This window comes from Opisthocomus hoazin, chromosome 18 (assembly GCF_030867145.1).
Source record: "Opisthocomus hoazin isolate bOpiHoa1 chromosome 18, bOpiHoa1.hap1, whole genome shotgun sequence".
NCBI classification, from domain to species: domain Eukaryota; kingdom Metazoa; phylum Chordata; class Aves; order Opisthocomiformes; family Opisthocomidae; genus Opisthocomus; species Opisthocomus hoazin.
In genome coordinates this window covers 6176872-6204437 of record NC_134431.1, presented here as the reverse complement: position 1 = coordinate 6204437, position 27566 = coordinate 6176872, and the positions used below count along the sequence as shown (strand labels likewise).

General features: G+C 44.8%; 2 long non-coding RNA genes across 4 annotated transcripts in view; one reads left to right on the top strand and one right to left on the bottom strand.

The window, feature by feature from the left end:
• Nucleotides 1-853: 853 nt before the first annotated feature.
• Nucleotides 854-27566, bottom strand: part of LOC142363559 (uncharacterized) — a 47752-nt gene continuing 21039 nt past the window's right edge. Inside the window, exon 3 of the long non-coding RNA XR_012765814.1 lies at nucleotides 854-901. This is a non-coding gene — a long non-coding RNA (uncharacterized LOC142363559). The remainder of the gene's footprint in view (nucleotides 902-27566) is intronic.
• On the top strand, nucleotides 7006-17212 carry LOC142363539 (uncharacterized). Of its 3 annotated transcripts, none has more exons than XR_012765796.1 (4): nucleotides 7006-7228; nucleotides 7836-8056; nucleotides 12007-12158; nucleotides 15125-17212. It is a non-coding gene; the product is annotated as an uncharacterized LOC142363539 (long non-coding RNA). The 3 variants fall into 3 exon arrangements; XR_012765797.1 differs by having other exon boundaries at nucleotides 7833-8056; XR_012765798.1 differs by having other exon boundaries at nucleotides 7816-8056.

Sequence of the window (27566 nt, the reverse complement as noted above, 5' to 3'; positions counted from 1 at the left end):
CATTCCATGGACCTTTCTCTTCCACCTGATCTCTGCTAGAAGCTCCTTGTTCAACCGTGCAGGTCTCCTGCCTCCTTTGCTCGATTTCTTTCTCAGGGGGATGCATTGCTCCTGTGCATGGAGGAAGTGTCGTTTAAAGAGCGACCAGCAATCATGGACCCCCCTGCCTTCGAGAGCCCTGGCCCACGGGATACCTCCCAGTAGCTCCTTGAAGAGGGCAAAGTCAGCCCTCCTGAGGTCCAAGGTTTTGATCCTGCTTATCGCCCTGCTTCCTCCATGCAGGATCCTGAACTCGACCATTTCATGGTCACTGCAGCCGAGTCTACCTCCGACCTTCACATCCTCCACCAGTCCCTCCTTGTTTGTTATCACAAGGTCCAGCAGCGCACCTTTCCTTGTTGGTTCCTCCACCACTTGCAGCTTTTTGATGGCTTTTCATCTTAAACAGACACAATATAAAACTCACCTAAACCCCAGAGCAGCCCTGGGTTGTGAAATTAAACAAGTCCAAAGAATGCTGTGGGGAGGGTAAATGAGGAGAGTCTTTGAAATTATGTATTGCTCTAGAATATGTGCTTTTTGGAATATGATTATGAAGAATGTAAAATAAATTATTAGCAGACTAGAAATCAATTGCCTTTCACACAAGTTTATCCTTGGTTATGTTAATGCCTCCTCTCAATATTTTTAAAATTCAGAAATTGGTTCAAACTTTGTTCCTCAGCGGGAATATATGTCATTACAAGACATTGGATATCTTCTTTACTGCTTTCCCGTAAAGACTAGTTGACAAATATATGAGTCATCATGGGAGTGGGAAAGTTTATTTATATTCTTTCAATTCATACTGAAGATCTCCTTTCCCCCTTCCTCCAACTTTTTCTGAACTTCTTCTTGACACCTGGAAGGGAAATAAGAAAAAGGGAGGGATCCACAGGGTTCAAGCCATCCTTGCAGAAAATCACATGGCATTGTGGCCATTCACATTAGCACTTGTGGGCCCAATCCTGCTCATATCTGCACCCAGCCTCTCTCAGCACCTTGCAGTGCCATCAAACTCTCGTGAGAACTTGGTTTGGGGGATTGGGGTCAGGTTGTGCACTGTCCTTTGCCTAAGATTGTTCTTGTGTCTACCTGTCACAGTTTGCAGACAGAAATGAATTCTGGCTGGGGACTCTTAATATTTCGCCATGACTATTTTCACACTCCTTTTATGGCTCTATGTAGCAGAGAGTAAGTGGATGTGAAATGACTTTACTGTAACTGAGAATCAGGTCCTATAGCTGACAAGAAATTTGTTAGCAAACTCACCATCATGTGGTAATTAGAGGTGCTTAAGTGTTTGTGTATATGGATAATGCAGTTTCTGTAAAAAGATCAAATTTTCCATGGAAAAAAATGATTTTAATCAAATCAATGCATAGACTTCTTTCTTTTGTCAGGAAGATTTAAATGAAACATATTATTCCAGTCTAGTGGATCCAGATCAAACTATCTTGGCATATTAAGCCAAATCAAAACATGTCATTTTCAGTTAATTCCACATTACTTTGTGTTTGCCAGAGCTGGTTCAGTGCCCTGCAGGAGCTGTAGTTCAGATGTCATGTGCTGTCCTCCCACTGCCCGGGAGAACGGCAGCTCATGCCTCCCTGGTGTTGGTCTCTCCAGGCAGGACAGAGGGACAGAGAGCTGACCCTCCGGGCTCTGCTCTGCAGGAGAGCTGGGTGATGGCCCTCGGGGTGAAAGCCCAGCTGGTGGAGGTAAGCTGCTTGGCTGCCGTAACAGTTCAACAAGGCAAAGCAAAACTTTTTGATATAAATCACATAGAAATGTTTCTAAACAAAACACATTAAGGTAATCAGGTTTTCTGATGGATGGGAGCTCCAGTTTGCAATATTCTGTGACAACGCTTGCCTGTGACTCATACTCGATTTACTTTTTCTTTAGGCCAGACTCCCACTGCGCCAGGTCTTGCTGTCTTCTGGTCTGAACCAGCACCGACCAGATCAGGGGAGATCACTTACAAACCCCTTTTTGCAAATCTTGAATAATTTTTCAGATTCAGCCACATCTGAACTCCTTTTCTCTCTTCATCTCCTAATTTGCAAAGCTTCGCAGATACGTTAGTGCGCTTTAGTTTCTGGGAGAAGACTGGATTTCAGCCTTGAGCTGTAGGCTTGCACAAATACTTGAAACCATACCATTTGTACTGCTAGTAACAGGTCTCTAGTAGACTCAGAATAAATAGTCTGTGTGCATCTTATAGACTGATAGAGTCAGATCTGCCTCTAAGCTACCTTCTTTAAGTAAGTGAAATCCTCTGAAATCTCTGTGAATTTGCACAAATATAAATCTGAAGCATCACTGCACATGAATTAAGTTGAACGAGTATATCCAATTAAGCAAAGGCTTGTCCTACACACATCATTAGTAACCACTGGTTGTGTTCAAGTGAAATCTGAAATGTCAATTGACTTTAATCCAAACTTTGCCCTCGGTGAGGAGCAAAGCTCATGGGGCTACACACAGATTCTGATTTTGTTCCCCCAACTGTGGTGTTCAAGCTGTGAAGAACTGGGATGGCTGACAACCACGGAGTTTGCTTGAGTAAATGAGTAATGCTGACTTTCTCTCCCAGGCCCACCGGGCTCTGAGTGTGATTAAAGGCAAGTCAAGAAGGACTGCGTGCTATTAATTCTATAGAGGAAATCTCTTGCATTATTCATTAGATGTATACGGCTTATTCTAGGAGGAGAGAAAATAGAGAAGCACCTTTGGTTGCATTGTAACATCTGTGAGTACAGCTGGCTCTTTTTCTCTGTGTCCCACTTATTATGTGTAATTTGTATGTTTTCTTCTCCATCCTCAGATGAAAAAAAAAACATCTCTAAAGAGAAGAAACTTGCAACGCTTGCAATTACCAGGGCAAAACTCCCACTCCTCCTGTCGAGATAGGAATGGCCAAGCTCTTGTTCAGTCTTGGCTGTAATATCTGCTATCATTTGTCAGCCTTCACATAATCAGGTAATCTAATGTAATTCCTACACTTTCAATCAAGCCTGGTGAGCAGATGGCAGAATTCAAACCAGTAGACTTTGTCTAATGATGCAGTCTGATTCCAGACCCAAAGTCGGCTGCCGGTGCCGACTCTGCATTCGCAGCAGAGCTGAGCCCTGCTTATGCCTCTCTGAGGTGGGTTTGGGAAAAGGGAGGCTCAGGGCTGGGGTGGGATCATCAGCCAGGCAGCCTCACCTGGGTGGAAATGAGATTAAACACCTTCTCTTTCATGAAGTGGCTGGAACCGTCTTTTGCTGTGTGACCACTGAGAGAGGGTGATGGGTGCGCTGAGGCGGGCAGCACGGGGTTTCGCAGGGTGGTGGAACTTGGCTGGTGCTACGCTGCTGCATCCTCCCATGCCTGAGCGGAGGGGCATCTCCGTTGGGGTGTCAGCACTGTGCTTTGAGCAGGGCGTTAATCAAGGACCCTCTCTGCTTGCCAGAAGAAGTCAATTGATGACAGCAGCTTGGCCAGAATCTTGACGGTGTCTCCAGCACTGAATAAATACTTTCTGGGCAGTGTGTAGGAGAACAGTCACAGTGTTTCAGAGCCGCAGCGCTGCCACGCAGCATCTCAGCTGATGAGAACGAGCAAACACAAGGGGATGAAGGAGCACAGATGTCAGGGGTTTGTATCAGCTCTGCTCTGTCTTGATTCATAAGTTTGTCCAAGAAATGTGATGCCTCATGTGTTATTTCTCCTGTCTCTGAACAGTAGCAACATTCACATTCCATGCCGATGACAGTGTAAAGCTTAACCTACAAATAGCCATGAAATACTTTGATGAAAAATAGTGAGGAAATCTAAAATGCTTGTTCTTGGGTAATATCTGAGCAGCCCTTTTCAGACAGCTGCTCCAAAATGACATTTTGCTTTTGAAACAGGGAAAGATTTGTGTGCTCTCCCTGTATGTGAAGAGGAGGGTGGACCAGCTTCTCCGGGCAAGTTTGGGTCCACCACCCTCCTTTTGTGCAGCACAGCCTGGCACGTCTGCTGCTCCAGGCCTGGGCTTTAATGGCTGGATCTCAAAACACACGACATCTTCATCCAGCCTCGTCTGGCTTACTGCTGCCTGAGCCCTCCTGTGTGCCCCCAGCTTTCCCCTTTGCCTGCCTGATGTGTCTGGCTCTAAGACAGCTTTGACAGGCTGTGTGTTTGCACGATGGCAGCACACTTGCATTTGTGTTTGCACATGCAGCTGCGGCGTTTCAGGGCTTCTGTCTTAAGCAAAAGCAGTGTCAAGTTAGACAGACCTGCTTAGGACTGATTTATGAAGCGATAACTGAAGATGTACAACCTTTGCATGCCTGCTTCTAGAAGAGGGCTGGAGGTGGTTTCTTGGTATGTTGCATTAACATTACCTTTCTGATTCTGAGTTGCTAAGCACCCCAAGAAACAACTTGAGAGCTACTTTGAAGAAAAAAAAGCCTAGACGTATCACTATTGCACAAACATCGGTGACACCCCAGGAAAGCTGCACCGTGCCTGAGATTAATGCACCGTATGTGGCAATCACCTGTCCCTCCTCCCGTTTCCTTGAGGATTTCTCTTGCGGCTGCTGCAGCAGCTGGGGAAACGTGGCCGCTGCTAGGGCACTGGTGCTTCTGGGAAGTGCGACAGAGGGGCCAGGGGTTGGGGCACGGCAGGGCTCTCCCTGGAGCAGGGGGGTTGCAAGAGGTGTGCTGTGAGTCTCGCCGCCCTCCCAAAGGCAGGCTGCCAGCTTCTCCAGGGGAGCTGAACTGAGGCACAGATGTGCTAATGATGGTGGATTTCTGCTCAATTAGAAGTACTAAAAGGGGCTTAAAAGGCCTCCTTAAAGAACTCATAGCTTCTGCATGGGTGATCGTCATTTCAGAGTGACTAGAGCTTTATCAGCGTAAAGGCACAGCTATATGTATAGATATATAAGTATATATTCACTCGTGCACTGGGTTGCTCGAGTACTGTGAGGCCATTTGTACACGCATCGCCCAGACGCTTGGCTGACTCAAGGTAGAAGGTGAGCTGTTTTCTGCACACATGGCTGCTAAGCTTGTGAGCTTTGTGGGCAAACCTTAACCAGGCCGTTGGAAAGCTACCCAGGAACAGGAGAGATGCATTTTGTCTGGAGGGAAAAACGACACAAAGAAGAAAGGGAGACATGAGTGTTTACGTGTTGCTTTTGTTGCATGTGCTCCTATTTTGATGGATGGTCCTTCTGCTCCCAGATGCCCATGGCTGCTGTCCTGACGTGTGGTTGGAGGACGGGCAATGACCAGAGGGCTCCACCAACACCCTGCTTCCCCCTCCCTCCTCCAGCCGTGTAGATGAGAGATTAATTCTCAGCTGTGATAGTCATTGTCTCCTTCTGCAGGTTCATCAGGTGCAACACAGACTCAAGCTTGTCTGAACCTTGATGATAAGCCCTCCTTGTTAAAAGCCATTATATTCGCTACTAGCTGAGTATAATTCTGACTGACTACCGCAGTTCTCTTCTGCATGTAATTGAATTCATATTCATCATAAAGCAATGAAAAATAAATTGTGTGTGTGTTTTTTTCCCCCTCATAAAGCAAGGCATGCCGCTGGCTCTGCCTTCCCTGTAATCTTCCCCTCTGCAACATATTGTAATAGAATTCATGGGAACAGAACAGCCGAAATAGATTGTGCATTTTTGACCCACCTAGCAGAAAGCGAGCTTTATTTCAGTGCCAAGGAGGAATTGATTAATTCAGTTGGCTTCAAGGGAAAGCTGAAGTCTTAGTTTAAGATGCTTCAATACCAAAGAACAGTGCTGGCTCAGTTGCAGGCTGACTATGGTGGTGTGGCAGAGGACCTGTGCTTCAAGTTGTGCTGGGGGCTGCCAAAATCTGCCACTAGTGAGTTGGTTTGAGTCTAAGGTCTTAAAGACTTCATGTGTTTCCATGCAAAGTTTCCAAGTTCAAGCCTCTATAACTTGTGTGCTTGCAGCACATACAACATCCAATTTCAAAAGTATCTGTTAGTCCTGTGTGCAGTGCCGGAGGGGCAGTTCAAGGAGTCCATTGTACCATGGTTATTTGCTGTCCCCATGGCAATGACATGAGCTTGGTGCAAAGGAGGAGGGGAACTGGGCTGGGGCTATGGGGACCAAAGTAGAGGGTACAGGGCATTGCTGTGTGGGGCGCTCAGTCCCTCACACCTCATTCCTGCCCTGCAGCTGGTGGCTTCCATTGTGCTGGTCTACTGTAGAGACGTCCTCCTCTGAAGATGTCAAACCACTGGTGCCCTCTAAATTCTTTTTAAAGCCCTTTTGTCTGGGTATCTCACAAATGACAGATAGTTGGTAGGGAGCTGGTCAGCTGAGGCCATAACCTCCTCCACATCCGTGTTTACCTTTTTCTTTTGTTCTCCTGTCTTTGATAGGATCCAGAAGCCAGGAGCTAATGGTGCCTGTAAGCAGAGCTGCTACTGCGCTCTACAGGCCTGTCGAAATGCTCTGACAGGAGAAGGCGGCATGTTTTCTACAGCCCATGGCTTGCTGCCAGCCATGGGGTAGCTGCTTCAGAGACTGACTAGTTCAGACAGTCCTAATGCTTCATAAAATTAACAAGCATTGTTCAACAAAGGGTCCAAATGTCTTTCCAGTTAATTATTAATTTCATTATACTGAAATCATTAATTACATTTTAATACTGAAAGACATTACTTTTGCAACTCTTGAACATTAGGAAAAGAAATAAAGAGGATCGCATTGGTAACGAGTCTTGGGAGCTGTGTGAGTGAGCAGCAGAAGCCAGAGAGGTTGTGGTCCTCTGTGATACTCCCACTTCCCAGCCTGTCCTGCTTCCACTCCTCCTCCCAGCATGTGTGCTGGTGAGCGCGTAGGAAGAGGCTGCCAAGCGAGGCAGGCATGTGAACAGCACTCTGCTGTGCTACCCTGCGTAGGACGTACTTTCCATCCGAAGTCAGTGCTAGTTGCACACCAGAAGTTCCACATCCTTTCTTAACCTTGCTCAGGTTGGCTGTCCTCCCTTCCTAGTTGCAGTGAATTTTCCTTTCAGTAATGATAAAAAGTAGAGCACGGTTTTAGCCTGCAGGTTCCTGAGTAAGACCTCTGCCACAGGCGAAACCTGGAGCCATGACTCAGGAGAGGAAGATATTCCTCTTCCATCACTCCAAATGACAGGACACGACCATACGATGTGATGAGGTGAGTTAATACATGACTGAGCTGCAAGAATGTAAAAGCAGCACCCTCCTCTGGGGACTGGGACTGGGTCACCTTTGTACTGGGTAGCTTCCTCTGGTGGCTGTGTCATATCTGAGGGAAGAGCTCAGGCATTGATGATATAATTACAGTCAGCAATTGTTAAAATAATTAATCTGTTTTCTGTCTTATTAGGGAAGTCAAGATTTAAAACCTGCAAAAGGGAAATCTGTTGCATGATACAGTAAACCTACTGGGCATTTTACAGTCTTCTCTAAATTGGAAGTCTGTTTTGATGGCTGTTCCTTGGAGTATCATATTATGCATAAATACTGTCTGTTTTCACCCTTATAGTTTTGATATTTTCTGTATCTCAGTAAACATTTGTCACTGGAGATAGGAGTTGCCATGCAGGATCAGAGAAGTTATTTCCTTAAGTGAGAACTTTTTCCAAGTCAGTAGAGAGGGCTTGTATGCCACCAGCTATAACCCAGAGGAGCATTTTAAATTAAATGTGTTTGCAATACGAGAGTACGATCCCATGGATCATATAGGGCTTAGGTAGGCATCTTTTAATTTTCTGTCAATAGCTCTCTTTTCTCCCTAGCAGTTGGGCACTTCCAGCATTGTTAATAACCAGAGAGTGACCAGCAAGAAAACCCAAGGTAAGGCAGTGCCTGAGCTGGAAAAAATAAGCAGGATCCCCGAGGCACAGCTCCTGCAGGAGAAGGAATTACCATGAAGTGCTGTTTGGACTGTGGCCTTCCAAAGTTTGATGTTCAGGAGGTAGAGACTTAGCACCTGGGTTTTCCCCTGAAACCGCCAGACGGGGTAAGTGAAAAAAAATGGAGAAATAGCAGAAATCTTGCTCGCAGCCTAACAACACAGGATACCTGTCCTCGCCTGGCTCCGCAGCAGTGGGTGACTGCTAGCTGTCCTCCCTCCGAACTACAGCTCTGCTCAAGAAGAAAACCAGCACTTATTCTCAGATGCTTAAGCTGATTGCATCCATGCTCTGCCTGGTCAGCCTCTGAATACCACTTCCCCTTGTTTGAGTCATTTAATCACCGCTGCCAATCAGCACTATTGAAGAGAGCAACAATACATTTCAAAGCTCAATCACCTTCCTCATCGTCTCACTGGCAGCACGTATGTCTCCCTGGAGGGCAGAATTACTGACAGATGAGGTGCAGTGTGGTTTTGCAATTGAAATGTTCACTCCTATGGGTGTGTCTCGTGAGCACAGATATGACTATACATATACAGGAGTGCGTATGCTAATACTTTTAAATGTAGGCTAAGTGTTGGGAGCAGCTTGCATCCAAACAGGGAACTATGCATTTAAACAGAATTTGCAGCTGCTTAAATGTTAGGTCAGCTGAGAAATATGCTTAAAATGAACAGTAATGTCGCGAGGCTTCAGTGACACTGGTCACTGCTAAACACACTCAGTGGAGAGGGCTGACATCGGGATGAGTCCGTGATTGTCCCTGTGCTGGAAGCACTTCCTGGTGCTGAGTCTCTTCATTGTCCTCAACTTGTCCAAGCTGCTCAATTTTGTCTTTTTAAATCAGCATGTACTGGAGCCTCAGAGAATCTGCTCAGCTTTGTGGAGACAGTCACTCATGGGACAGTCCATTCCAACCCATGTAGATGTTCCGGGGAGGCTGAGAAGTCTCCCTGCCCACCCTCCCATCTCCTGCCCTTCAGTCCCAGCAAAAAAGTTCTCTGACAGCTTGTATTTCTCTGTAGAAACGTTCAGTTTCAAGAGGTGAGGATTTTCCTGCAAAAAACCCTTCAAATGGAAAATTTCCAAATCTAATAGCAATCAACTCAGTCTTCTCTAGCTTTCTACCTGTTTTTTTTTGTACTTCACCCCTCCTGACATGCAGCAACCAGAGATAAACCCTCTTAGTCTCCATGCTCTGGAGCATTTTCTGGCACCCATCACAAGTTCTACCTTCAGTTTGGGGAAAAGCACAAGAAGCAAAGTCACTCGTTAGCTCTGAGATGGGAGCACCGTCATCTGGTCCTGCAGCGCTGGTGCTGAATGGCATTACTTGGATCATTAACTTCTGACCTGCAGCACAGTGCAAGGCCGATGGTATATAATTCTCTGTTGTGATTCATCACCCCAGAGTCTAGATACTAATTATAATCTGCCTCTCATATATGCCACTAGCCTATAATTTTAATCCCAAACATTTGTGTGTGTAATGAGGCAATGCTTTTATGGCTTACATCCTGGTGTAAGCCTGTGATTTGTAACATGCTGAAATCAAATAAGAGAGAATAAAAATAAAACAATAGCAAATTTTGCCCTTTGAATTTAACATAAAAGAAGTGTTGTGATGTCTTTAAAGTTTGCAAGGAAAACAACTGAATGTGTATGTGCCTACAACTGTGTATTTCTGGTTTCAGACATCTGTATGAAGGTAATTTCAAAGCCCAGGCTTTCTTCCCTGATGCTCAACAAAGCAAAGCCTGATATTTATTGACCTATAGCAAATGCTGTGAGCAGGATTAAATCAGAGTCATTTCTGCCTTCAACTTATCAAGACAGAGTGTAAGTACAACTCGCATGCAGAGCTGCTTCCTGCTGGCCAGATGCTCTCCCTGGATGCTCTTGGCAAAAACTTTACTGATCCTGTTGCGAACTTCTGAGCTGACATGCAGCCTGTGCTGGGACTCAGACTGAGGGATGTGGGGCCCAGTCCTGACCCGGGTGGTGCTTTTATTTGCTGCGTACATAATTTTCAGGGTACAAATGCAGCTCCTGCTCTGTTATTGCCACCTTTAACAAGGTGATTCTCACAACAGACATAATAGGGCCCAAAGACCATGCAAGCTGATGAACCATGGGACATATGGGCTGGGGAAGAGTGAAGAAGTGGGAGTTATCAGGAAATGTGGTTTTATTAATCTGTACCAAATCAGGAAAATGCCCCACAGGGATGAAGATCATGAGGAAGAATCTGGGGATTCTGGGCACCTTTCCAAGTAGGAACAGTAAAGCATCTAGAAAGAAGAAGTCTGACCAGGAGCTGGATGCCACTGCAAGAAAGAGAGGCAGCATTAGCAACACCAGTGAGTGCAAGGGCTAACGTATGGCCCTGTAAACTGTATCCTAAAACTTGTTGTGCCACCAGGCATGTGCCACATACCTGGAAGAGCTGAGGGACTGGAGAGCTTTAGGAATGGCTTTGGGAGATATTGGTCCCACTCATTTCTGGGCTGACCTGGTATGAACTGCCTCAGACCCTGCAAGATTGTTGGCCCGTCAGCTGGGGTTTGAGCTTATCCAGCACCCCTGTGCTGCTGCCTCACAACATCAACCATTGGGTGATCAAGGCTGATGGACCAAGCCTTGAGGTTTTGCAGCAGGGAGCCAGGGGTTTGACGTGCCATCCTATGCTTTCCTGATGACTTCAGTAGGTTTGGGGGAAAAGTCCGCGTTTGTCATGGACAATCCACCAGTTTATCAGGCATGTGAACTAGAGAAATGTGTGTGGACGGAGAGGCCTCTATCTTTTATTGGTATGTTTTTCCTAAATAACATATTTGATTAAAAGTTGAGATGACATGACAGAGTGAGCAAACAGCAAACAACAAAAAATGATGGATTTTGAGCGCTGGAAGAAGAAACCAGCTTTCCTTGGAGATTGACACTGAAGAGGAAAAGAGAAAGTACTGAGCTGGAAACAATCAATGTTCTGTGTTTTAAAATAGCAGCAAAGGCACTAAACTATTCCTTTTGGCTGCTTTGTCAAGCAAGCCACTTCAGATGAAGGCTTTTGCCTGTAATGAAAATGATATGATCTCATCTTCGAGATCGGAGTGATGTAATAACCGTGTAGGGAGTTTTTTGATGTCTTGCAGGGGTCACTGAAAAACTGCCTGGCAAATTGGACCATGGACTCTAGGGAACATTCCTGCCACAGCAGGAAAATGGTCTGGATAGAGAGAGTGACCAAAGGGTTTTGAAAAATCCCACCATATGTGGTAATTATTTGTAGCTACAGTCACAGAAATATATCTTTTATTTTGCCTCTCTGATTTTTTGTTGTCTTTTAATATAGCCTTTCCTTCGCATTCAATAACCCATCTTACACCTTCATTTTCCCTCTATATTAAGACCTGATGATCCATTAAGGCAAATCCTGTATTTCAAATTGCATCTAAATTGATACTGGAACATGGACCGCCTGCCTCAAAACCACTTCCATTCTCTTCTGCTGGAGATTAGATGGATTTTCTTTCTGAAAACAAATGAAAATTTTGATTATATGTGTCATTCAAACTGCAATTCCATCTTATTAAACGGTTCCAGGCAGTTGGTGGTGGGAACATTGTAATAAGGACTCTAACATCTGAGACTGTTTGGCTGAATCTGTTGGCCAATTCCACAGTCTTAGGAAATTCTGGCTGTAGCTGAATGTGCAAACTGAAAAACATATGAAACAATGAAAACAAGTGTTTTATTATGTCGCTAATATTTAAAGTGGTTTAGGATGTCAGCTGTCCACGTCTGCGTATTTCAATGCCTTAAGGGAAAATGCTCTCTGGACTTCTTGGTTTTAGTGTATGCCTTGGTGTTACACTACCATTCATCTTCTCTCTCTAACAACCAAGATGTCCCTAATGTCACTGAGAAAAGAAACTACACGTGAAATAAATGCTGGCTTAGACTAAAAGATTACATTTCAAGTGTGTACTAGCAGGTGTCAATTTGTCAGTCTAGATACAAGGAAGGATGTGGGCTTTTCATTCTCCATTTCCAGGTGCCAAGGCTTTCGAGGGGGACCCAACATCCTAGGAAGGTACCTGGCTCTATACAGCACCAAAGGAAGGTCCACCTGGTATCACAGGGAGCCTACTCAGACCTGCTTTTGTCCATGGAATGTCCACTGCCTGGAAAACTTTCTTGAGAGAGGTACTTCCATCCTTTTTTTTAAATAGTACCAGTCTGGCTTTTATTAATTCACACATAAATGCACATCTCTAGTCAATCCCCAGATCACCAAGGAACAGATTCGGGCGTGCATTAGGGTGAGTCCCTGATAACTCAAGGTTACTGTACAGGGGGGAGCAAAATTCGTGGGGGGAGAGGAGGAACGAAAACAAAGAGGTGGCATAGCATCACTGTAGGTTTGTGGAGGTCAGCTTGAAAAAAATAGTACAGGTGATACCAGTTAGCACGGGTTGCATATGCCCATGTGGTGTGCAAGCAAGACAAAACTCCCCTGTCTTCTGGTTGGTTGATCCAGCTGGAAGGGAGGCAGATTCCTGCTGCAGCAGCTGGGGTTTTGGGGGTGGGGTTTTTTTGGGGGGGTGGGGTTCAAAGTCTAGATAACTATTGAATGCAAAACCCAACTGCTGCTGTCGAAAACCACAAGCAGTCCAGTAGAGAGGAGATGTGCAACACTCCATCCTGGTTCAGTGGTCAAGTTAAGGAGACTGGAGCCACCAGCGGCACAAAATCCGTAGCATCTCATCACTTTGGTGGCTCCTGCCTGGATCATGCACAACACCTTCCAGGTTAAAGCATGGGGTTTTCTTTTTCCCCCTATCAGCACTGCTTCCCCTAAAGGCCCATACACCAGTTGTTTTCTCCCAGCGGTGTTAGAACAGGCTGGAAGGCATCGACTGGCGGTTAAGTAAAGGTGCCCACAACAAAAAGGAGACTGGAAATACTTGCTTTGAAAGCCACTCCATCTCTTTCCACCCTAGGCAAAGAATAATTTTTAGGAGCCTTTCTTGCGGTTTGAGTAAAATCCCATTAAAAGGCCACCAGAGGGGGCAGCTGCCACTGCTGCACAGAAGACCCAGAGAGCTGGTGCCAGCGTGGCACACATTACGGCTATTATTTATAACACTCTACCTATACTTATGTAAGTGGTGCTAATTAGTAGATGGAATTAGCCCACTGTTCTCGGCAGCATAATTGTAAATAATTTCCTAACGTTTCACTCACTGAGTAATGAGTTTCTCCTGGAAGTACAAAAGATGAACAAATGATAATCTGGCAGTTTACAGCAAGATGACAAACATTAATTACATGGTATTATGATGTGATCCTCCAATTTAAGTCAGTTTGGCATTTCTAGGTAGAGTTGGATCCTGGGACTTGAGACACTTGTCTGCAGGTTTTGTTTCTGACTTTAAGCAGCCTTTATCTTTTACCCATAAATCTAACCACCATCAACTACTTTGCAGGCAGAGCTGCTGGGACAGATTTTTTGACAAGATGGTTGTATAATTGTGTGTGAAAACTATGTGCAGTTTCAAGCTTATTTTTGGTTAAAAATGACTGTTCCAGCAGACCAGACCACTGCATGCATGGGAATGTGGCTTGGCTTTGATTGCATGTGTGATCAATAAGCTTCAAGCTTAAACAGGGGACTTCGTATAGATTTACCAAGGGCAGCTCCAGAATAGTGGTGCAAATGACTCTAGGATACGAAATATTCACTGAATAAGGTCAGCTCAGCAAACTGGACCTTACATTTGATTGTCAAGGGACTCAGCTGACTGCTGGTGGTCCTTGGGAAATTGCTTTGAGCTCAGGTGGGAATTCTGGAGCTTCCAAATTTCAGAGAAGTTTCTCTCCACCTGATAGCAAAGCAAAGATCCATCTGCTGACACAGACATATTTATTCCAGATACAGGAAGATTTTTCTCAGGTTCCTTTTATCCAACACTGGGTAAATTCATCCTTCTTCTTTGGGAAGATCAGAGTTAATATTCATAGAGAAAGAGTTACAGATGTGAAACTGGGTGTAACAAAGTAGACTCAAGTTGAAGAAGTTAACTTCTGAATTTGTAAGTGAGATCTGATCATACTTATGTATTCAGAATCAGACCCGGGATAATTACAGTTTCCATATTTGTAGGAAACTGGAATTTGGAATATGGTAGCCTTGTTGTTTTCTCCTATTCCCTAGTTTTCTATAAATAATACAAATTCATGATAATCACTACTGGAACTCTTCACTAATATGAAAAGGGAGACTTTATTCACTGAAATAAAAAGGTATTCATAGACACTGGTTGGAATGAAACCCCCAAACATTAGGATATTCAGAAACAGTGTTTAGTTTCTGAGCTTGTGCAAACAGCTGGGCACCAGCAAAGCTGATTTCTATTCTTGCTGCCACTGTCTGCTGCCATGCGATCTTGGGCCAGTAACAATCTTTTAGTTTCTCCATCTAAACCCTGGGGATGATGATACTTTGTTATTTACACAGAGCTCCGTCTCTCTCTCTGCATCCCAAGGTGGTATGGAAGGATGTGTAAGTCTTGCGGTAATTGTTGTATCGCTGCCAGTGTTCGCTGGGCTGGAAGGACACGAGCTGACTGCTCCTAACAAAATGTCTGGGCTGCATCTGCTTAACCGCTTGTTTTCAGGTCCCACCAAGCCCATGTGGAACAAAAAGCTGTTGGTAATATAAATACAGCTTGGTTCTTATTCCATCTTCCCAGACCTCTTCCAGTGCTGTCTTGGCTTACTTCAACTTGCTATGATTTCACTAAATCCTACAGACCAGTGCTCAGAGCTTTCAAAATATTTTAGTGTCCAAGTCCTATTGATATAAAAGGGAATTAATGGATTAAATGCCTTTGCAAATCTGCCACTCGAGGCCTGTTTGTGCAGACACATCTGCAGATTGAGCCCTAATTACCAAATTTGGTACACAGTACATCAGTGGGGAGTAGACAGGTAAAAGCTGGCTGAAGTCTTTTACCCACAGAGTATTTACCATCTTGCACCATGAAAAGGGAGAGCTGCATCCCGCCTCAGGAGCTGATGTTTCCAATTTAAGAATCATTATCTTATAATTTACTCTCACAGCTGTTCACTGCGAAATATTTTGACCTTTATCTTTCCCTCTGTCGCAGGTGAGATCTAACAGCGCCGGGTGCGTTGCAGCGCTGGCAGCAGCTGCCAGCTGTGTATTTCCGTAGAGCAAGTGCCAAAGGGTGCTGTAAGTCCCTTCGGTGCCACACCAGCCTGCATCCCTGACCTGCCACATCTTACAAGGCTTCTTCCGTCTGCTTCGAAGAATAATGGCAGCAGTTCTCCCGTCCTGTGACTTTTCAATCAGTAGAAACATCTTTTTCCTCAATTCACCTAATTAAGTGTCAGGAGTTGATCTCTGGGTGAAATTGGTACCTGAAGCAGAAATTTGTGAACAAGCTTTACTGATAGATTTTGTTATTTATCGGGAAGTCAAATACAAACAGCCAGGGAGCTGGCTCAGCTGAAGGTTACTTAATCTGTATTTTGCTTGTTGTTTTTTTTTAAATGTAATGACCAGATATGGAATTAATTTGTTTACCACACTGGCCTGTCACATCCTTTGTTTTAGGTGAATCTTTTCTGACCCCTTAAAATTACTGATAAAATCACTCTTTAATTTTACTTCTGTCTTTCAGTCTCCTTCCACTCTTCAACCCTTTCTCATACATGGGTGTTGCCTGTTGTTGAGCTCCTAGCACTTCTCATTGCAAACTCCTTCTGATTCTGCCAGACCTGAAGTATTTAGGCTGAAATTTTCCGCAGCAGGTGCCCGCCTCCAGATGACCTGGTTAGCAAAGAGCTCAGGCAAAGCAATTTTTAAGTTTCCAAAAAGAGGATAAAGAGAAATACTCCTGTTCTATTATCCTAACAGAAAAAAAAAACCATCTAGCAATCTCTCCTTTTAGAAGCCGCGCTTGCGTTAGAGCTGGGATTTGAAACCTCTGTCGGGGATTTTCCTCTGCCTTGAAACTGCACCAGACATGTCCCTTCAAACATTTGGAAAAATGCAATGCATGAAAACTGAAGATTTGCAAGATCTTTGGTGCTGAAATGCTGTATCCTTGTTTCATTTGCACCGAAGACACTGATGTGTCGGAGAAGGAGGATCGCTGCTGCGGCAGAGCGCGTGAGACACTGTGAACCTGCAGAAGCCAAAGGCGTACACAGAGCAAAGGGCTTTCCCCAGCATTGGGGGGCCCTTGCTGGTGCTCAGGCAGGGTGAAATGAGAAGTTATCAGTTTCTCTTTCGGATGAGACAATGACTAGACCTGTGGAAAGAGCACGGTGAGACTGGGTTGGGATATGTACTCTGGGGAATTTGATCAAGCTTAGAGCTTGGTGGCAAGGAAGACTAAAACACACATTAAAAGCCCAGGATCTTAATTTTTATTTTTACCCACTGGGATTTTCTGTTATCTCCTGTCTACTTTCCTTTGCATTCCCTTTCATCCTGAAAGTGCCACCAGACAAGGAATCCCTAGTAACTAGATTGATTGTGTCTTGGCCTGTATCTAAACGAGAACTGTCTAATTTCAGAAGCTCAACTGTCAGTTCTGTGAATATCTCCTTTAATCGTACTTATTTGGAATTAGAGAGCCAAATTTTCTACAGGCAGAAGCTGTTGACACTAGAAGAGCATTTGGCCATCAAAATAATGTATGTTTTATTGTTGTGTAGCATTTACTAGCTTATATAGCACCTTTAGTAAATGCTGCTGCACAGTGATGAATATGCATTAATTCTGCATTAATACACACCCCATGAAATATATTCTGGAGTCTGGCACTGAGATTTTTGGGCTGTCTTGCCTCAGATACCAACTTGTTCTGGCCTTGGCTGTGTCAGGTAATAACCCTGTGCCTTAAAGGAGCACTGTGAAGTGGGTGGGTTAATGATACCTACCTGAAATGATGCTGCAAGACTCAATTGATTCGCACTTTTACAGCCGCACTTAGAGCTCTTCTAGAGAAAGAATGGTATGAAAACAGTAATGAAATCTGGATGGACTTGTATGGTAACCCTTGGTATTCCAGATTTGTAAGGGAGGACAAAAAGATCTGCAAATATTTACTTTTGCTTTAAAAGCTCTCAGGATATATCTGCACAGTACAGCGCTGAGTGAAATAGCAAAAAGGGGCTGACAGAGGAAGAGCAGACACTGGCTAGGGAGGAAGCTTGGCTGTCTCGGAGAGGGGATCCCAGACTAGTGCAAAAGCTTTTTTTGCATGGTGGAGATGCAGTCCTGCCTCTCTCACGTTTGACCACTTTCTGTACGCATCTGGGCAGTTCGGGGTAGAATAAAGTTGAAAATCCTGAACAGATGAGAATTTGAAGTTTATTGAATTCTCGTCCATCCAAGGGGGCTAGAGGAAGAGTCCCCTGTGGGTGACCACCCTGGAGCACTGCATGAGTGTAACACGACTGGCAAGTCCCATCACAAGTCAGAGAGCAGAGCAAATCTGGAACAGAGTGGGCAACTGGGCAACAAATGGGCATGGTATAGTCATTGACATTTGTGAGCCGAGTGGAGTCTCCGCTGGCTGAATGCTTATGGATTATCTGCCTACCTAAAGGAAAAGAAGTATTTATTTCCCTTTTGTTTATGGTCAGTATCTACTAAGATCCATTTTCCGGCTGCTGTTAGTCTTATGCTATGGTGTTTGGATCATGGAAATAATGAGACAGTATTTCACACACTGGAAATAGAACATCAAATCCTGACCCTCTTGAGCACTGCTTAAGGATGCCAGTAACCTTTGAGGAGCCAGGACTTTACCCCCAGTCCCTTCACTGAACGTCTTGACTTTATTGACCCTGGAAAGCTTTCTAAGAAAGATGTGCTTCTGAATTAGTCATCAGGTAGCCAAAAATCATCTTTTGACTCCTATTTGGAGGAGAGGAGCCACGGTTTGTTCCAGCATCTTCTGAGCTGGAGCACAGGAAACAGCCTTGGGGGAAGGTGTTATAGCCCCATAATTCAGTCCCCCTTCTCTGTTACTGGGGCTGCAATGGGGTGGTCCCAGAGAGAGCCTCTCACTGGTGTGAACATGGGACCCTCAAGCTGGACTCTGCAGTCTACCAGTGTCTCCTTTTGGTTTTGTCTTGTAAGCTCCTGGTCCAGTAAGTGCCTTCAACACTGTCCTCTCCACTTGGAGTGAGGTGCTGCCTGCCTGGCACACATGGTGCAGCTATAGCTGTGATGGCCTACGGATTTGTGCCAGGGTAATATCTGTCACTGGACTGGCTGCTACAGGTGCAAAACCAAACACACTTTCTGAAGAGGGCTTGTCTGCCACCAGCTCTCTCCATGCAGAAGTCAGGTTTCCTGGCAAGAATTGCTCCATGCTGAAGGGTGCTGTGCATTATTACTACTCCCTCTCGCTGTCTGCTGCTGGCCAGATGGGTGCTTCCACAGCTCCAGACATCCCTGACATGTGGTTTCCGCCTTTCCCTTTCTCCGCTTCTACAAAACACCCCACTTGAAACAGCAAAAAGGATCTCTGCAGGTGTGAAATGATGCCCGCATCCTCCCATGGGTGCCCCACCAAAGTAGAGCCAACATGGACATCTGAGGCTGCCCCTTCCTGTCCCCCCTGCTCTGCCGCCTGCCTGTGTGCCATTGCCGGGAGCAGCAGGCACCCACGCGGCACCACCGGTGGGTGGTTGCACGGCAGAGAAAGCCCCCCATGAGATAACAAACATCCTAGCACATTGCAGCCCATCTCCTCTCCTCCCGCTGCCATCTTTCACTCATTTTACACCTGTTAGGCTGCCGCTGCTCCTGTTCTCCAGCTCCTGGTGTGTTCCCCTTCCCTCTCATTCTCAGGGACTGTCACATCCACCAGCACAAAATGCTTGTGTCTCTGCAAAGGGGAGATTTTGGAAAGTCACTTTTTACAAAGCACTGCTGCTGAGAGGAGTCTGTTTTATCTGTGGTCTCCTTGTACTCACCTCTTTGTCACACCTTGCTCTGCATCTCATCGTTTCTTCTTAAAGTAACATTGACTTTTAAACTCCATGCACTTCCTGAGATTTCAGTGATTTCAGGCATATTTGTAGGGAGGGGGGCGGGGGAGAGAGGGTGGAGGAAGAAGAGAGCTAGGAAGGAAACAAAACCTGCTCCTTAAGACCTGCCCCAACTAGCTTTGTTCATGAGAAAGAGCGTGGCCTGGGAAGGAGCCTTTGCTCACATTGATTCCAGGCCGCTCTGAGACACAGAGAGTATTTTATTTTTGGAGCCATGTCTGCAGGCAGCATAGTAATAGGATGGATCTTGATTGTGCAGACATTCATCCAGCCTTCGTGCTGGTGGGCATGTGGAAAGAACAAGAGCAGGATGGATGAGACTAGCCTAGAGTGGACTAGCAGTCAGATCCACTGTAGGCACCGATTTATACCAACTAAGGATCCAGCCTGTGCAATGTGGTTGAACCTTAATTTCTGCTCGGATTCCACTTTCTTTTAGCACCCTGTGAGCATTTATTTGACAGCAGAAATTTTTCACTATCTTACAAAAAGCAGTCACGTTTCAGGGAAAGCTACTGCATTCAGTTCCTCTACACAGCCGCATGCACTCCCAGACATGCACAGAGCTTAATTTTGCATAATCACATTGGTTCTTAACCATGGCAATATATTCAGATCTTCAGACACCTGGCAGTCAGATCCAGCTCTCTAGCAGCCTGCCTGCTGGAAAAGCTATTATATTTGTGCAAAGGCATCAGTGGAGAGGTTAAAGGTACCTGTTGCCCTGGAGGGAGCAGAGAGTTTTTTTGGCTAACCATTGCGAGGGGACACCCCACTGAAAATTGTTATCAAAGTAAAACTCAAGTGATCAAATGTAATTGTAAACTACATCCGGCAAAGGAAAAGGTACATTAATTCACTGATGGGTGATTTGATCATCTTGTGTTTCACTTTGTGATGATGAATCTGCTTGTTGAGATACCTGAGACTCTAGGGATGAAATTCTCATGTATCCAAAGGGGAGGCAGAACCTTTATATCTGAGTAATAAAATTAAAAACACAAACAAACAAAAAAAAGACAAAAGTAGCCATTTACTACCTTTCCAGTCCAGCTTCTTTTCTGTGCAAACCAGAATGCATTAACACTCCCGAGCTTCCCCCATTTCTGCTCACTTGGGCTGAGCTAACAATAGTTTGGGCTCCTGCTCATGGCATCACTTTTAAAAGAGACAATCTCAAATAAAACAACCCCAATTAATAGTAATTACGTTTTCAAATTAATAGTTGTTTTTGGTGGTGTACTTCATTGAATTTCAGTGCCATTTCCTGTGGTCTGACTGAAGATGTGTGTGGCTGACATCTGTCAGGGATGATGCAGGGAGGACTGATCCCACCCTGGGGCAAGGAAATCAACTCGGTGATCTCCTGAGGCTCAGTCAGGCCCCGAGCTCCTGCGACACAGCGGTCACACACTTGCTTTGCCTATCTCTCTATATTTAACTAGATAAAAGAGAAAGCCCTGTCATATGACAGAGATGGCACTGCCACAAAGCTAAAAAACCACACTTCTCTGGTGGAAATGAAGTAGAAAATGCAGTTGTCCCCAATTCAAAGTTTTTGTGAACACTGGAAGGCAGTCTCCTTTCTATTATGATGTGATCCAAAACTTTACGTAGCTTAAATGAGAAACTTAAGAAAGTTAAAAAAGGAGAAAATATTTTGTTTTTCCATTTTTTGAACAGAAGTGTCATTTGAGTACAACAGACATGAAGAGCTGTAGGGCTGTCTTTCCCTCTCTTCTACATTCAAAAAAAGGAAAACATTTAGGGATGGAGACGGAGTATGGTCGCAATTAATGCATCCAGATGTAACGCTGAAGTGAATCTCATGCTATAAATGCAACTGTTTCAGGCTCCCACTTGTGTAACGGAGATAAAAATCCAACATAGAGGTTCCAAAAAATTCTCCCTAACTTTCCAAGGCTCAGTCAGGCCCACATGCGAAGTCCAAAATAAATTATATTTACTGGAAAATCCCCAAGATTATGTCTAGAGTGATTCCAAGACTTTTCTTTTTCCAATTCAAATGAGACCTATTACACATCAGGAATGACTGGAGGAGAAATACAGCCTATTTCATAAAGCCTTATATATTTTAATGTACGCAAGGTAAACATGAAAATGTCTCTTCGGCATTTAGTTGTTTCAGTTTTATAGTTTCATGTGCTCTTTGGATCCTGACAAAAACTCTTCAGAAAAACACTTTCGTGATGTTTATTTTATCTCCACAAGGGCTACAGCTGCTAAATCAGACTCTATACCTCATGTGTGCGTTTTAGTCACTTGGTTAAGTTTCATCAATTAAAAAAAGTATAACAAGTCCCAGTGAGTCAAATAACAGCATTTTGGGAATGACTCACAAACCCAACTGACAACAAGCCCACAGCAGGCACTCATCCACCCCAAAACTTGTGTTTAAAATATACTTTCCTGGCTTCATATGACCTCCAACATCAGTTGGAGGCTCCACTTCCATCACCAACAAATGTCAAAAAGCCATGTATACCGTAAGATCACCGTACATCACAGATGACCCTAAAGATAACCCCTTCTGCTTTGTACCACTTGATCAGCACTGGTGGCATGCAATGCCTGTCTGAGAAGGCAGATCTGTTGCCAAAGGCCCTGAGTTCAGCTGGGGTAGGGTTAATTTTCAGAAGCAGCTGGTTGGGCTGACCCAAACAGCCAATCCAATGGGATAGTCTACACCATGTGGTGTCAGGCTCAGTATTTAAGTGGGGAGCTGGCTGCAGGAGAGTTTTTTTGCTTCTCTGGAGCAAGCTGAGCATTGGGTGGTGAGAACATTGCATGTTGTATCCGTTTGTTATCACTATTATTGATTATCGTTTTCTTCTCCCTCTGCCATTCTGCTAAACTGTTCTCATCCCAACCCATGAGTTTTTGCCTTTTTTCCTTCTGATTCTCCTCTGTCCCACCAGGGAGGGAGAAGGAGTGAGAGAGTAACTGCATGGTTCTTTGTTGCACATTGAGCCAAAACCACAACGGTTTTTGGTGCCCAGTGTGGGGCTGGAATACGACAGCAGTTTTGTACTAAATGTGCTATAGCTATAGTTGTTACTAAGTGGCAAGCTCCTGTGTGGTTCATGGAATTGGTTGGTTGTGCTACTTATCTCTTTATTTTGCTGAGCTTTGGAGCATGTTAGTACAAACAATGACTGTGTGCTTTGTCCTGGTGCTGACAACCTTGCTGTATTGCCGAAGCTATCTTGTGGAGATGATGCAGGAATACCTCTTCTTCTTCCTAACTGGGATTTTTAGGGATGGTTTTATTAGGCAGGCTTCTGAGGTCCTTGTTCACCCGCATGTGAGCTGTCTGATACTACTAGTTAATACTGTTGGCATATTATGAGTTTTGTGGAATGTGGTCTTGTCGTGGTGTAAGAGAAAACAGGTTCTGGATGAGGTGATACTGAAATGTGCCCTAAAACAGCCAGTCCCTGAGTGGCAGGGTGTGTGGAAGGATCTGGGCAGGTTCCTAAGATGGTTATCACCTCTCATAGCCTGGGATTTTACACCTAAACAGGCAAATAACCTAGGAAAACTGACACACCACCTGATAGAAGGGTGCCTTGTTTACCCCAATGAAAACCAGCAGCTTCTAGCACTGTACTGGGGTCTGGCCTCTGGCCTGTGTCTATCAAGCCGCAGTTCAGTACTCTCAGCAGACTGTGGCTGAGGCAGGGACTCAGCCTGCATATGAGGACAATATAGTTGAGGTGGGACCCAAACAATAACAGCTACAGTAATTGCCCCACTAGTGAAAAACAATAAAACAGTGGACAAGGAGAGCAATGGGTCCATGTCATTGATTAGTAAGAGAGGAGGAAGAAAAGGAAAGATTTGATCAAGAAACTGGTTCTTCGACAAGGGAATTGGAGGAAGAAGTCAGAGAGCTCAAACAGGAAGAGGAAATTACCTGGTCCCTGACCTCAGCAAAACTTTGAGATGTGAAAAGATTACAGCCGCCAGCCAGGTGAGTGTATTGCTGCCTGGCTGCTCTGATGCTGGGATAATGGGGCTGATAGTCAGCAACTGGAAGGGAAAGGAGCCCAGCATCATACACTAAATGAACTTAATGGACATTTTAGACAGTGGTCTGTAAACTAAGGAAATTATATTTGTGTGCATATATACATATAAAACCAGAAGAAGTGATAGTAAAGTGTGGACCCTGGGCATGACATAGATGGTATAGAATAAGGGGTGGATAATGTCCTGGGTTCAGCTGGGATAGGGTTAATTTTCAGAAGAAGCTGGTGGGGCTGACCCAAACAGCCAATCCAGTGGGATAGTCTATACCATGTGGTGTTAGGCTCAGTATTTAAGTGGGCAGCTGGCTGAAGGAGAGGTTTTTTGCTTCTCAGGAGCAAGCTGAGCATTGGGTGGTGAGAATACTGCACGTTGTATCTGCTTTTTATCACTATTATTGATTGTTGTTTTCTTCTCCCTTTGCCATTCTGCTAAACTGTTCTCATCCCAACCCAAGAGTTTTTGCCTTTTTTCCTTCTGATTCTCCTCTATCCCACCTGGGAGGAGGAAGGATTGAGAGAGTAATTGTGTGGTTCTTTGTTGCAAATTGAGGCAAAACTACAACTTCCTGTTAGGGGCTTTCACATCAGGTACAAATTGGAGCACAGGATACAAGTATCCCTTTCTGCAGCTGGGATGAGCTAGTTCTGGGTCAGCTCTTTAATCTTGCCTCCATCATCTCTTTGTAGCTATCTTTGCTGTATGCTGCACATCATGGTAAAAATTGAGGTCAATATACAGAAAGTTCCATCCTTGTAGTGATGGGTTTGATGTGCACCTGTAGCCTATAGCTCAAGATTTAGTTCTGGGCTACAGGAAGAGGGAATTCCAAATTCTTCCAGCAGTGGACAAAGAGATGAAGAGTAAAGCCCAAGCAGGTTTGCTTGGAACAAGCAGTCTTGTAGCAGGATCCCATGTTTGTCTGAGCCAGGAGGTCAGGCTGGCCCTGGTGAGCCAAAAGCAAGGCAATGGTGTCCAAGTATCAACATAGTTCCTATGCCTGAAATGTCAGTACACAGAGAAAATCCTGTTGAAGAAATTAGTGTCTCGGGGGCCCAGAGATTTCATTACAGTGCAGACAAAAATTACCAGCCTCCAGAGAAATACAGAAACAAAATGCATACTCCTCCAGCACTAGGACAGTGATAGTAGAGCAATGCAGACAAGTTAGAATTGCTATCCTTAGGGCCCTGCATGCCCCAATAGGCTCTAATTGTCCTGATGAGCCTCACCTGGGCCTCCAGCCCTTGGCCCGGGGTTGCATTTAAGCTCAGACCTTTAACTCTCCTCCCACCTTGAGCAGGGTTGTGTGAATGCTGAGCTTGACCTTGCTGCCTCTGACCAGCCTTGACCATTCCTCACCTCCTGCAGCCTCTCCTGGGCTGTCAGCTGGATCTGCTCATCTCTCCCTGCTCAGGTGGCTGTGTGCCTCCATCTCAGCCTCTTCTGCAGACCACCCTGCTCTTACTGCACCCAGCAGGTATCAGGTGTGGTGTTTTCTGGTCCTCATTTAGCTTTGGTTTTCAGGACAGAAACTGTGGGGCAACACTACAGGAGCAGATATGCACACATGTGGAGGTTCAAATGCTGGGTTGGGAAACACCCTGACCTCTGGGAGTCTGTCCCCTTTCCATACACAGGGTGGGAGGTCCCCCTGGATGAGAATCTCCACAAAGCCATGGTGGAAAGCAGGGATGAGCGGTAGCTGTCCTCTGAGTACCAGCTGAGCAAGTGGCATTTCAGCTGGAACAGGATGAGGCTGTTGTTACATTTCTGGCACTGAACAGAGTGCAAGGTGACACAGCTGTGTCTTGATACCGGTGAAGAGTGGTGACCTTTTAACAGGTTCCCTTTTTAGTAGCGATCACATTGTATAGACAACTTCTTAAATGCAAAATAACACCTTTTTTTCCCTAAGGTGCAGAGAGATATAGTACCAGGGCTCTGACAAACATCTGTTTCACTTTCCATTTTCAATTCTGGCTTGGATAATGGGAGCCCTTGCACAAGAAAGAAAAAACCAGCAAGAGTCCCCATTACTTACCAATCCAGAGAGGTATAAATCACAGAGCAGGTAAAGTCCTGTTCCTGTGATTTCGGTTTTATGGGTCATTATTGTAACTGGCTTGTGATGCTCTTCTTTTAACATACAAATAGCACCACTTTATTTATCGTGGGTGGGATTGATTCCCCTTCCAAGTGGTCCCCATTGAACCTAGCATTATTTGCACTGAGCATGGAAGCAGAGGTGTTATTTCTTTAGTCATGTGAAGCCCTTCTTTGAGGTTTAGCTTTGTTTCCTCCACTGCTGAGCAGCCTCACAGGCTGATAGGTATTGTGGCACTAAGTTCCAGTAGGAGCTAAAAGGTTTGTGGAAGTAGGAAAGCTAAATATCACTGCCCATGTGTCCACTTAGTTACACCAAAGGCGGTACTACTTTGTGTTTGGTGAGGGGAGTTTCAGGGGATGTTGGCAGTGTAAAGAAAAACTGTTATAAAAAGCAAGGTACCTGATTTCTTTCAGCCCCTGTAAAAAATGTGGAGCAAGTTCAAGTCCTGCCACTTGAATTCTTTGCAAGTGACCTCTGGGTCCATTTCTGCTGCCAGGAAATGGCTGTGCTGTGGTGTTACAGGGGCACGTCTCAATTCTGCAATAGGTCCTGGGGTTCAGATGCAGTGTGAAATACAATGCTGCTGCTCAGGGTTTGTTATGTTCTTGAAGATGTGCAAACTGCCAACTCAGATGCCTAATGTGAGGTGCTGTTACAGCTTTGCAGAGACCTTTGCTTGGGATTTTTTTTTAGTTTGCTCCTTCAGCTTGGTACAGTGTGGGACACTTGGTACTCTTGTGTCTGTTGGAGGAATGCACTCTACTTTCCTCTAACTACATGAAACCAGATACACCTATGGCACCAGATTCCTACATGACTGGTTACTTAATAAATCTGTGCAGATGTTCAGCACATGGATTTCTCCTCTGTATTTCTAGAAAGAGATTGAACAGTTTCCAAAATGTTGTACTGTAAACTTTGTCTCAGCTTTAGAAGCCAGATGTAAAGAGAAGTGTGTCAGTAGTGCTGTGTAAAGTGGAGCCCAGCTGAAGGTAGTTAAAGGTCTTCCCAGATAACTTTTTGATGTGAAACTCTGGCAGATAAGATAAATAAGAGAAAAAGTTACAGGATGAGTGAGACTGGCAGGAGGGGAGGCTGCAGGAGAGGAAAGAGGGGTGGTTTGGTCTGCAGTTGAGTCAGTTCCAAGGCAACTATTACGCTTTTTCACTCTCCCACAAGTGGAATGACTAAGGCTGTAAACATAAATATTCACTTTTCTTTCTGAATTAAAACTCACTGGACAAAAAATGTCAGGCAAAACCACTGCTGCTTTCCAGATGGGGAAGCAGCTCTGTGATATGAGCCCTCTCCTTAGAATGAAGTACTGATGATGGGGCTTGGGGGGCTTGGGCATCTGGGGCTTGGGTGTTTTCTGGGTTTTGGTGGGGTTTTTTTTTTTTGCTATAGGGGCAATCATACCTTGCCCATACACAGAGGGGAATGACTACAACCTGATGCTGACAGAAAGTAAGTAAAGCTGTGAAAGCTGGTGATGTAGCCAAGTGGACAGCAAAACAAACGGAGGGCATTGGGGGCATAAAGTTGTCAAATAATTGTAACGTGGAATGTTGCATGGCAACAATAAAGATCCTCTGTATTTTTACAGTCAGAGTGTGCATTGTAGACAAGCATGATCTGCCTTTCCGTCAGTGAAGAATTGCACCCAAACACCTGAAGCCAGTGGGCACAGGATAGCCAAACACAGTTAGTGGAATTGTTTACTTGCTGTGGTCTTCTGTATTTGCAGTCAATGTTTTTAATTGATCCCTCTTAAAAGCCTGTTCTTGATAAAGGTGTAAAATTAAAACACAGTTCTCCCTAGCTGATGAATCCTTTTCACCGCCTTTGGCAAGGGGATGAGTCTTCCTACACATCACTCCCTGGCTCAGAACAGACACTAATACATTTTGTTTCTGAAGCACAAGAAGCAGGTTCACATGCCCATGTAAGCATCTTCTTCACTCATGTCTTTCATTTGGATTTTTTTCCTGCCTCTTGCTGTAATCTTTGTCAAGTAGGGAATCTCTTTTTCATTTTCAAGCAAAGTACTGTCAGCTCAATTCTGTGAGAGCAGCGATTAGCAATAGTGTTAATTGCTAAACTGTTTAAATCAAAAGTAGCAGTGAAAAAGTTCCCACACTGCGCTTGCCCTGCTGCACCACCAAGCCCTCTGCTCCATGTTCACCACAGCAAATATTGACTGTCTTGGTTGTTACTTGATGCACATAGCACTGCTTTGGTATGAACCATCTTGCATCCTGCTGACTAGCTTCAAACTGCATGAGCTCCAACAAAGATGTTCCCAATGGCCTTTTCTCCATTGCAATTGGAGGGGCAAGGTCAAATAAACACAC